Below are 11,743 nucleotides of genomic sequence, written 5' to 3'. Positions count from 1 at the left end.
TTTTCCGATTCAAATAATGATTTATTCTTTTTATCCAAAGACAGAATAAGAAGAAATTAAATGTAATGATTATCACTATTTCTCAGTTCATTGACATGGTCCGGTAAGCATTAAGATTTACAACATTTGCAGCAATTTCATTTGTTTTATAGCTGCGTTTTCGGAAATTTGTAAAATAGAACTGGGAAATGATTTTTAGGTATTGATGCTTTCCCAATAGATTTTCTACTAGCAATAAAAGTCAAAAGTACACCTCTTTTATCGGTTAATATGTATTAACTGAGGCAAATTATAATAATCAAGTTTTACATCTTGAAAATAGTATGGACCTAGAAACTCTAAATCAAATTGATACTGTGAGAAGCAGCAGATCTATGAAACCACTTAGTAGGGCGGTAATGGTTATAATCCCTTACGACTTACAATGTACAAATTGTAACATTTGTCTAAATCCAATGAGGATGCTCCATGGCAATATACAAATAAAGTGATAGCTGAAAATAAGAAATTTTATATATTTTTTAAGCACACCTATTGTAATATGCTTGTTAAGATTTATTTGCATTAAAAATTTAAAAAAGTTCATGCCAACGATTGCTTTTAAAAGAGTTAAAATTTTGTTAAGAGATTGTTGGTCACGACTTATTTCTTGTGATTTTGTAAAAATTGGCCCAAATAGAAAATCAAAATTTTGCACAATATTTGCTTATTTTCATTTTCTTATAGTAAAAATTTCCAACATTTTATTCCATATTTAATAATATTAATTAATTCCATATGAGTTAATATTGTCATATACGACTGTTAACCATATGTACAGATTGAAGAAAAATTAATTTGGCCAGGTAATTGTTAAACTATCCTGAAGTTCATATGATTTCACTATTTTCAACAAGAACATAAACTAAAATCGAATTAAAATGTCTTCAGCGCTATACGAAATTCATTTTTATTGAAATTTAGCTCATGTTAACTGAACCATGAGGTCACTATTTTTGAGTGCATAGAACATAAAACCGCCCTCGCTGCACATTGCACCTTAAGAAGGCACACACCGAATTTCAAGGACGTAAATATATTAACCCAAGAATCTAATTACAAAAGACGCTATACTCTACATATGCTGCATATAATTGACAACCCGGCGGACAAACGCATGAATTTTAAGACTGATACCGACCACTGCACTCAAATGTACAGAAATTTGGTACAAAGACATAAACACAAAAGAGAAAGCTTTTAGTCGAACTTGTACGCTGCAGGAAAGAAGTCAAATAGCTTTTTTTTAAATGTAATTATTCTGTCTATATAAAAATATTTTTGGTTATAATTGTTAAACGCCCTATCGTCACAATCTTGTGAAAATTTTATAACTTATGCACCCAAACTCGGCACGGACATTGAGTTGTCTAATAAATGTAAGTCACTGTTCAATTTTATAGAATAAAATATTGGTCTTTTTGGGAGCTATATCCAAATACAAACCGATCTGAACACGGATGTCGAAAAGCCTAACATAAGACACTATGTCATGGGCTTCAGATTCTTTATAGGCAGATCGATCTATATGGCAGCCATATCTAAATATAGTCCGATCTGAACCACATTAAGGTCGGATATGGGGAGGCCTAAAACAACTCACTGTTTAAAATTTTGGCGAAATCGGGCAGATCGGTCTATATGGCAGCTATATCTAAATATAGTCCGATCTGAACCACATTTGCTTCCGATGTCGGAAGGCCTTAAACTACTCACTGAATCAAATTTCAGCAAAATCGTATAAAAAATAAAGCATTTATGAGCATTGGACCTTTTATCGGTAGATCGGCAGCTTTATCCATATTTGGTCCGAATTGGCCCGTTCAAGAACGTAACCAGCGTGCATCAAAAAGACGTATCTGTGCGAAATTTCAGCCAATATCTCAGTTATTGAATGCTGTAGAGTGATTACAACAGACGGACGGACCGACACACAGACATCGTTAAATCGTCTTAGAATTTTACGACGATCCGAAATCTATATGCTTTGTAGGGTCGGAAATTGATATTTCGATGTGTTGCAAACGAAAGGACTAAATGAATATGCCCCTACCTTATGGTGGTGGATAAAAACACATGTTTTTTTTTTAAGTTAGTCGATGACCAGGAGCCAAACAAATCAGAAAATATTTATTCCTTGAAGTAAATATTTTATTTTTATTTATTTATGTTTTTATACCCACCACTATTGGATATTGGAAAACGGTTTATGAGACCGATGTAAAACGATCTCTCGATTTGACTTCTTGAGCTTCCAAAAGCCTACATTGTTGTCAGGTTTGACTTTGCTACGAAATATTCTTTATGCCCTGATATAGCCTCCATATAAACTGATGACTCGATTTGGTTTCTTAAGTCCCTGGAAGCCAAATTTAACATTAACATTTTTTACCACTTAAAGTAGTGGTCTGGCCAGACCCACGTATTGGGTTGCCCAAAAAGTAATTGTCGGTAATATAGTAGTAATATAGTCGGCGTTTTCAACGGCTTGTGACTCTGTAATTGCATTCTTTCTTCTGTCAGTTATCAGCTGTTACTTTTAGCTTGCTTTAGAAAAAAAGTGCGCGAAATTTTATTTACATTTGTTTGTTGAGAGTCAATTTTAATATGGGTACCACATGTATTGAAAGAAATTCATTTAACAAACCGAATCAACGCTTGTGATATGCACCTTAAACGCAATGAATTCGATCCGTTTTTAAAACGAATCATAACTGGAGATGAAAAATGGATTGTTTACAACAACGTTAGACGAAAACGATCATGGTCCAAGCATGGTGAACCAGCTCAAACCACTCCAAAGGCTGACATCCACCAAAAGAAGGTTATGCTGTCTGTTTGGTGGGATTGGAAGGGTGTGGTATATTTTGAGCTGCTTCCAAGGAACCAAACGATTAATTCGGATGTTTACTGTCAACAATTGGACAAATTGAATACAGCCATCAAGGAGAAGCGACCAGAATTGGTCAATCGTAAAGGTGTCATATTCCACCAGGACAACGCTAGACCGCACACATCTTTGGTCACTCGCCAAAAACTGAGTCAGCTTGGCTGGGAACTTTTGATGCATCCACCATATAGCCATGACCTTGCACCATCAGACTACCATTTATTTCGATCTTTGCAGAACTCCTTAAATGGTAAAACTTTCGGCAATGATGAGGCTATAAAATCGCACTTGGTTCAGTTTTTTGCAGATAAAGGCCAGAAGTTCTATGAGCGTGGAATACTAAATTTGCCAGGAAGATGGCAAAAGGTTATCGAACAAAATGACAATTATATATTTGATTAAAGTTCATTCTAAGTTTTATTAAAATTGCATTTACAATACTTTCTTTTAAAAAATCCGCAATTACTTTTTGGGCAACCCAATAGAAGAAAATGTTCGCCCATCCTAGGGTTAAACTTTGATCGGACTGCACCAATTGATATGAGAGAAATATCTCCTGTTCGTTAATTGAATGCTCATGGGAAATTTAGTAATAGAAGTCCTTGACTGTGAATTTGTACATACATGCATACATATACACAGCCATTAACCTGTTTTAAGTTTTTTTTTTCTGTACCAGTATGCAATTGGACCTGTGAGCATTGCTGTGCAGCTCCGTTAAATATCGTGGCTTTTATTTAGACTGGATTTTCTGATGGCTTGTTTGTAGAAAAAAGTGTTGTAATGCAAATCAGAGGTATTTGGCTATTGTTAAGACCTTTATTTCGTGTGAAAATATAGGAGATTGTTTTTCTGGTAGACGTCAACGAAATCCGAGGTTAGGTGGGTAGCCAAGGATGAGGCGTCAATGGAGCGCATTGTACCTTAGTGGCGTGTGCTCCATCTGTGATCCAATGAATGGATGGTTGGATTTGAAACAAGCGCGAGGAGTGTCTTTCAAGTTGAACGCCTTTCAAGTTCGATTGTGGCCCCTTGGGCTCCAACAATAGATAGGTTGCCGACGCACACATACATGTATGCTTACCCTTGTATGTACCTGTGTATCCCTATAATCTTTTAATCCACCTGTCCCATTCACAACCAAATATGCTCATTTTAGAGATATGCATGTAGAGGGTGCCTCCATTTGAGTCAACCATTACATAATTGGATTGCGTGTGTGTGTGTGTGTCTATGGGAGGGGGAAGAGGGGGAGTTTACATACATATGCATAAATAAAGTATTGCTGTTCCTGATAGCGGTTAGCTTAAAAATCGATATTGCAAAATCCTGTGGGTTTACACACAACGCATACACAGGCACACTCGCATACATATACAAATTAAAATGGATGTAATTGACCTGTGGCAGACTCATTCCGAAAGCAGCTCACCACTGCTCTTGGCAAACGGCTGTGAGACTTTATACGGAAAATTCTCATTGTGTTGGAGCATTAGCCGAGTTCAAATTGACAAATAGGCAACATGCGCTGTGTCGTCTTGACGAAGAGTCTGTCTGGTTGCCGCGCACACTGAGATGTCTCCCTCTTGCTGTGTCGAGCCTTTGTCGCTTTTAAACTGAGTTAGATTTTCCTGTCCCAGTGTACATATGCTCTCTGCGAAGGTATTGGTGTTGGCCTTTTGGTACAGGGGGTCGAGCGCTGAGAAGTGCAACGGCCGTATCATGTCTTTCGAATCGCAAAGCAACGCCCACCACATTTGACAGCCAGCCAATCGTGAGCAAGTGACTATATTTGTTTCGCTTGCACACGCTGTGTTCGAGGCAACGAACAGCGGCTGGGAGCACAGCCAACCTGCTGCTTGTCTCCCACCATGTAGGATGTGCACGGACAGGGGCAAGGGCTAGTCAGAAAATGCTAGACAAAGCAGAAATGTGAGCTCTGGCTGCAATGCACTACATGCACCGACTTGCTGTGTGAGGTTTTGGTGCACATGCTCATGCATTGCGGCAGCGTTGAAGCCTCGCGGCGAGCATTCCATCCATATCTGCGTGCTACTCTGCAATCTGCAGCCATGTCTTGTTTAAGTTCTCGATTTTCATGCTCACCATTAGGTTTGTTCTGGGCTACTGGTTCTTCCACAGAGATCATCGTCTCCTCTTGGAAAGTCTCATTGGCACTCCACTGCCGTTACTGCTTCTTGTGGAGCTCCATGGTTATGCTGTCGTGTTGGTGCCCGCTGTATGCTGGGGCCCGTCCACGCCAATTTGCCCACAAACCTAAGCCAACAGCCAAAGCTACGAACACGAATGCCAAACGAAATACATACACATGTGCTGCCCCCTCCACACAGAGGCAAACACACAGATACAGACTTTCGTATGCAGAGTTGTTTACAGTTTTAGTCAAGTTTGCATATTTTCTTAGTATCGTCTGAAATCGCGCGCGTTTAGACGCACTATTCACTTTGATCGCTTAATTCGAGACTGTGAAGCATAAAAAAACTTGCCCCCCGCTTGGTGTTTACCTCAGCAAACGATACACAACTCCCCAATGTCCGACGACCAGCAAATCTAATTGCATACAATTGTGAATGAAAAAATTCGGTATCGGACCAAGGCTGGCTGTGAAAGGCCAATCAATAGATCTGAATAATCACTCCTCGACAAGTAACGCGCTATCCATCCCCCCCTGGTTTCGTTCGACCTGAGTTCCGGTATAATAACTAACCGTGGCAAACGACAACCACTTAAGACTCGACAAACCGAGCCACCGACGGCATGAAATTAAGCACAAATTCAAGTGATTCCAAATCTAATCTCACACACAGCAACGATCTATGCAAAAAATACAAATCAAAAATATTTGCCCATGTCTGAATGGCATTTTTGGATACACACATACATACATATGTTGCATACATAAATACATGAATGTGTGCGTGCACAAAAGTGATATCGAATGCAAGTTTAACTTAAATCTTTCATAGATGCAATATTCGGGATAATACCAAAACGTCCTTTACATCATCGCAGAAAAACATTGATTAGCAGCTCGTCACGTAGTGGTTTCATTACCCCTCCCCCCGGCAATGTCACTCAATCCAATGTGAGTATAAATGAGCTTTGAATGTGACACTGTCACAAGCTCGATAACAGTGGCATACAATTTTGCGGATTTCAAATGGTTTTTGTTTTCAATTTTCCTAGGTCCAAAAAAACAAAGAACATCTCACCTCATTGAATCTTCTGCTCTTATTGATATCTAAGTATGAGAATTATCCTAGAGTACCATATTAGAAAGTGAGTTGGTAGCGAATTTGGTCTACCAGTGCGGGGGGTTTGGGGTCCGATTTCTAGCGTCTTTGGTACAATAACCAGACCCAAAGGATCTCTTTGATTCACACAGCAATCGCTGAGGCACCATTTATGCAATCATTTTTTTTTCGTCTTTTGAGTTCAACCAACACGCAGGGGATGTCCCTTATGTATGAAGTGCATTGCGTTATCAAGTGGAACGCTAGGTATTGGAGGGCGGAAAATGGGAGAAGTGTTTCAAATATCTAAATGCCACAGTCAGGTGGAAATACATTGGCAGGATGTCGATCCCACATTTGAACAGTTCGGACAAAAAAAGAATTCTCTCTATAGTGCATGGTACGGCCAGCTGACCAATCAATAACAAACTGGTGTGAGTTCCTAGAAAGTCTAGTATTTCTGACGAACATCCTTACATAAGAAATAAGAAGGCTTATATCTGTGGAGCACACACCATGAAAGAATCTATTGAACAGCTTCACACAACCCACATTAGGACGGTGCTCAAGGGTAACAATAGCGTTGGATACGCTACCGTCGCCAATCAACACCAGCGCCCTTCTCTGAATGCGGGCCAGAAATTCCAAGGATGATTTGAAGCTCCAGTCCTTACATGTGAGTTATATTCCATATTCGGTTTTTGCAACGCTTAAGAAAGCCCAAACACTTGGAAGCTTCTTTTGACACTTCAAATACATGGATTGACCAATGGACATCACATTGCCCCAAACATCAGGATAATCTGACTGTTCATCATCTATACCGTCGATAGATATTGACGATCGCATTGTGCCAGCGAATCTTGTGTGTGACAAAAAATAACACTGCGTCTTTCTACTCTGTCCGTTCGACCCCACTTGAAAATGGCCAGCAAGTCCTGGCAGAATGTCACATCCATAATACGCCTTCTGTCGTAGACGGAGAAAAGTCAAAGCCTTGTGGTACACCTGTGGTCAATGTACAACAACTTGTATAGAGCGGTCCTCAAGAAAGAAAAGTCATTACCGACTCCAAAAGCGTTTAGTTTTGATTTAAGTGTGCCGTGCCAAACACTATCAAATGCTTTGGAGATATTCAGTGCCACGACCTTGCTTTCACCGAACTGGTGGATAGAGCGACTCCACCGTTTTGACAACAAACCCCATTAGGTCACCCGAGGAGCAATTTTTGCGGAAACCTACTACTGCCTATCGCTGAGAAGGCCATTAGACTAAAGATACTTCAAAACATGGTTTCCATAACTTTGGAAATCGGTGAGGAAATCCCAATTGGTCGGTAATTCGCAGGATTATTCGCCTGGCCCTTCTTGGGTATCGACTGAACGTTCGCAAGCTTCCAACAAGCTGGAAAGACCCTCGCACGGTATGCAAGGTTGAAAGCGACTCTACCGCTTCGACAACAAACCTCATCAGGTCACCCGTGGAGCAATTTTTGCGGAAACCATACTGCCTATCACTGAGAAGGCCATTAGACTAAAGATACTTTAAAAAAAGATGGTGGTTAACCATGCTTTTCATTACCTTGGAAAGCGGTGAGCAAATCTCAATTGGTCGGTAATTCGCAGGATTGTTCGCCTGGCCCTTCTTGGTTATCGGCTAAACGTTCGCCAGCTTCCAATAAGCTGGGAAGACCCCCGCACGGTATGCAAGATTGAAAAGATTGCGTTATGGACGAGCAAACGTCGAAGAACACGGGCCGGGGGATTTATTCACGTCGAGATTCGCAATGTCTCTTTTGACCCCTCGCATTCGAAAATATATTTGAGGCATCGATCTCGCTACATTCTCGGTAGTTGGGGGTGGTTAAGAACTATCCGGTCGGGAAGAATTTCTCGCGAACATTTCAGCCATCAGGTTAGCCCTATCAACCGGGTCAGTGAACATTTGGTCATCTTTAACAAGAGTTGGAATAGCCTACGAGTTGCCTTTAACTCTTTTGACAAATGACCAGAAGCTCTTGCTTCCCCTTGGAGAAGCAATGACTTTGGTACGTACACGTTGTTTGTATGGAAACTTTTGCACGACTGATACACGAAGTTCTTGCCTTTTTGCGCAGCCGCTCAGTATTGGGATTTGTGTTTAAACGCCAATTCCTGAAAGCCTCCTCTTTCGATCTGACAGCATCCTGCTTGTCTGGTTAAACCAACTTTTGTCATTAGTCTTTACCGAAATCGTTTTATATGCGCCTTCAAGCGGCTCATACCATATAAAATTACCTTCTCTATCATTTCAGCTGCCGCATTCATATACTCGTCACGGAAACACAGTTTCCAATTGAAATGCTGGAAAAAATCATTGAGGTCTGCCCAACGAGTTTTTTCGTATTTTAAAATTGAACGCTTAGGGACTGGGGAGGAAGCGGTACGAAGAGCAGAATACAAAACAGTTTCTGACACGATGCAGTGATCGGTGATTGGACATACGAAACGTGAGTCGTTTCATTCACTAGTTGCGTCAAGTTATTTTGTGCGGCAAGTGTATTGGCCCTTCGACATTGAAATTCCCAGCTACAACAACTTCGCTGGTTGGAGAACCCTCCAAAATGCTCGAAATTGAATCGGAAAGTGCGTCAAAGAGTTTCCATAGAAGTCAAATAGAAATCGAAATGTAGTAGATGTGTACTGATCCTGAATTTGAGCCAAAGGAAGTTAAATTCTGGATCCTGAGTGTCCAGTTGTTGATGTCTTTGGAACACTATAAACCACAATGCCTTTGTGGGAAATTAATTATATACCCTTCGCCATGGACCGCATTTGGCAACTTGTCAAGAAGTCAAGTTCCAAGGTCGGTTTCCGTGGCAGCAACATATATCAAAACATAGACCGATATGGCCCATTTACAGACGGATATGGCTATTAATGAATGTCAAAATATCCTTTAGGGTTAGAAATTGACTTTGGGAAAAGGACGACATTGTACCTTGCTTCCTTGGATCACACTACCTTCCTTGGATCAACCTTTAATAATTATATTATAAAAGTAAAGATGACGGTACTCGTAAAACCGCGTTAAGTTCAGCCGAGCCAGATTTTATATCCTCCATCATGGATCGCATTTGGCAAGTTCTTTGAATGAATTTTTCAAAAATATAGGACATACACATACTCGTACAACTAGTCATCGACCGTGCGTGCCATGACTCCTGGAAATCATAAAAAATGCAACGTTTTAAATTTCAGCCAAAGGGTGATAATTGCACCTTCAAGCGGCTCAAGAAGTTAAATCTGAAGATAAGTTAGAGCGTATTAAACCATACTAGGGACAGTTGTTGGAGGTCAAAACAAAACACCTAATTCTGCCAAATCGGGTAAGAAGAGGCTCTAAAGGCTCAAGAAGTAAAGATCCGAGTTCGTTTTGTATGGCAGCTATATCAAGAAGACCACCGTAGCGAAGAACCTATGCCGCTGAACGCCTGGGTTCGAATCCTGGCGAGAGAATCAGAAAAACTATTTCCCCTCCTAATGTTGGCGACATTTGTGAGATACTTTGCCATGTTAAAAACTTCTCCCCAAACAGGTGTCGCCCTGCGGCACATTGTTCGTTAAGCCTAAACATGAATCGGGCAGCACTCATTGATATGTGCGAAGATTGCCCAGTTCCTTAATGGAATGTTCATGGGCAAATTTGCATAGCAAAACATGGACCACTTTGGCCCACTTAAAATCCCAATCGACCTATACTAATAGCAAATATTTATGCAAAATTTCATGCGCCTAGCTTTACTCCTTCAAAAGTTAGAGTGCTTTCGACCGACAGACAGACGGACATGGCTGGATCGACTCAAAATGTCATGACGATCAAAAATATACGAGTATATATTTTATGGGGACTTATACGAATATTTCGAGGAGTTACAAACGTAGTGATTGAATTAATATGCCCTAACCTATGGTGGAGGGTTTAAAAATGAGATTTTTCCCAAAAGACAAAATTGATGGTCATTTGTGTAGTCGTGGTCAGAGTGCAAAATTCGAAGTAAAGTCGTTCGAAATTTTGAAATTGCCAAAATCTTTCGTGTGTGAGTGATTACGCCTTCTTTGCAAGATGTGTCTCACAAAGGAATGCAATTTTCTTTTCTTGGCTGAAGAATCTGCAATATTATTGCATTCTTATATCAGCATGTAGATTGAGAATCTAGGCATAAATGCCGATGCAAATCACAAAATTGAATGCCGGCTTCAGCCAGAAGAAAAAAAAATAAGTCGAATGTTTTCAAGGCTATACAAAATATCTCGCATGCGAAAATACCTATGTGGAGGGTATAAAAATGGGATTTTTCGCAAAAGGCGAAATTGATTCGCAATTTTTAAATTGCCAAAATCTTTCGTGTGTGAGTGATTGCAAAGAAAAAAATCGTTGAACCGACGATGCGATGCAACGTTAAGTATCGTAAAACTATACCCTTCAGCAATTCCTTTCTAAATTTCGTAAAGATTTATCTATCAATGCGAACTTAATTGCAACAATATACGGACAGACAGAAGATATTTTCTCCTTCGTGGCATTGACAACAAATACACAAATACAGCTATAATACCATTTTAAGACACTGGTGATGTAAGGTGTGGAAAGGTATGCCGATAGAGAACTAGTTCAGCACTAATTACCGTTCGTATTCTGGTAAGATAAAACCTCCCAAAATTAAACACAACTTCCTGCAAAATATGGTTCTCTATTTTGCATATTAGACATATTTGTCTAATATGCCTTTGTCTAATGTACATGTGTACGGGAGAATTTATACGTGTGTAGTTTCCTCAAAATTTAAAAGTGTTTTGTATTTCATGTACCAGCATTAGCATGTATACATGCTTTTATGTCCCTAGGTGGATATATAAACCACCTTGTTTACGTTTCCATAACAATGTTGTCACACACAATTGGGGTGGAGGGAGTTTACTTGCAGAAACCCCCAATACATACAGGTGTTGCAGCTGTCAAAGGGGGAAGGTTTCTATGGTGCGCAAGCATTTCGAATCCAACGAACCAACTTTGACAGCAAAACAGGGGATGAAATGACAGAGAGTTTCCTGAAGTTCATTCGATGTGCATTTTGCCACATTTGTGTACCCTTCACCTTTGAGTGGGTCTAACTATTCAAGAGCCATTATTGTTATAATGACAGTTGCATTTCCCAGTGCTCTTTTTGACATATTCCACAATGTTTCCGAACCGCCTAGTTAGGAACTATAACAAAGTTCTTCTTTGACCCATGAACAAAAATCTGTTTTCTTATCACTAACACATCCGGAGAACATCTGAAACATTTTGTTCAAAAAAGGACGCAATTTTAAATGCAATGAAAAACATTTTTTATCCACCTCTTCAGGAGGGGGTACAATCGCAACGTCTATTGGCGTAGACCTCATTAGTTTTATATTTTGGATCCTCGTGTAATTGTTTTTCTATTTACCGCTGTTAGCGCTAAATCGCCGTGGGTTCAATACCTGTCAGATGCCTTGGTCTATAAAGGACTGCCACTATTGCCTATTCTAATCAA

At 39.9% G+C, this 11,743-nt stretch overlaps 1 protein-coding gene across 3 annotated transcripts in view; it reads left to right on the top strand.

Moving 5' to 3' along the window:
• The first annotated feature begins 1,364 nt into the window (after positions 1–1,364).
• Positions 1,365–11,743, top strand: part of LOC106096205 (transcription factor Sox-1) — a 78,524-nt gene continuing 68,145 nt past the window's right edge. The window contains exon 1 of one of the 3 annotated variants that reach the window (XM_059361333.1): positions 1,365–1,418. The gene's annotated coding sequence lies outside the window, so the exon portion shown is untranslated. Of the gene's footprint in view, positions 1,419–5,350; positions 6,036–8,653; positions 8,672–11,743 lie in introns of those variants that run through there. The other 2 variants (XM_013263846.2, XM_059361334.1) reach the window with 2 other exon arrangements.

This window comes from Stomoxys calcitrans, chromosome 1 (genome assembly GCF_963082655.1).
Source record: "Stomoxys calcitrans chromosome 1, idStoCalc2.1, whole genome shotgun sequence".
Lineage (NCBI taxonomy): Eukaryota > Metazoa > Arthropoda > Insecta > Diptera > Muscidae > Stomoxys > Stomoxys calcitrans.
This window is presented reverse-complemented; position numbering and strand designations above follow the sequence as displayed.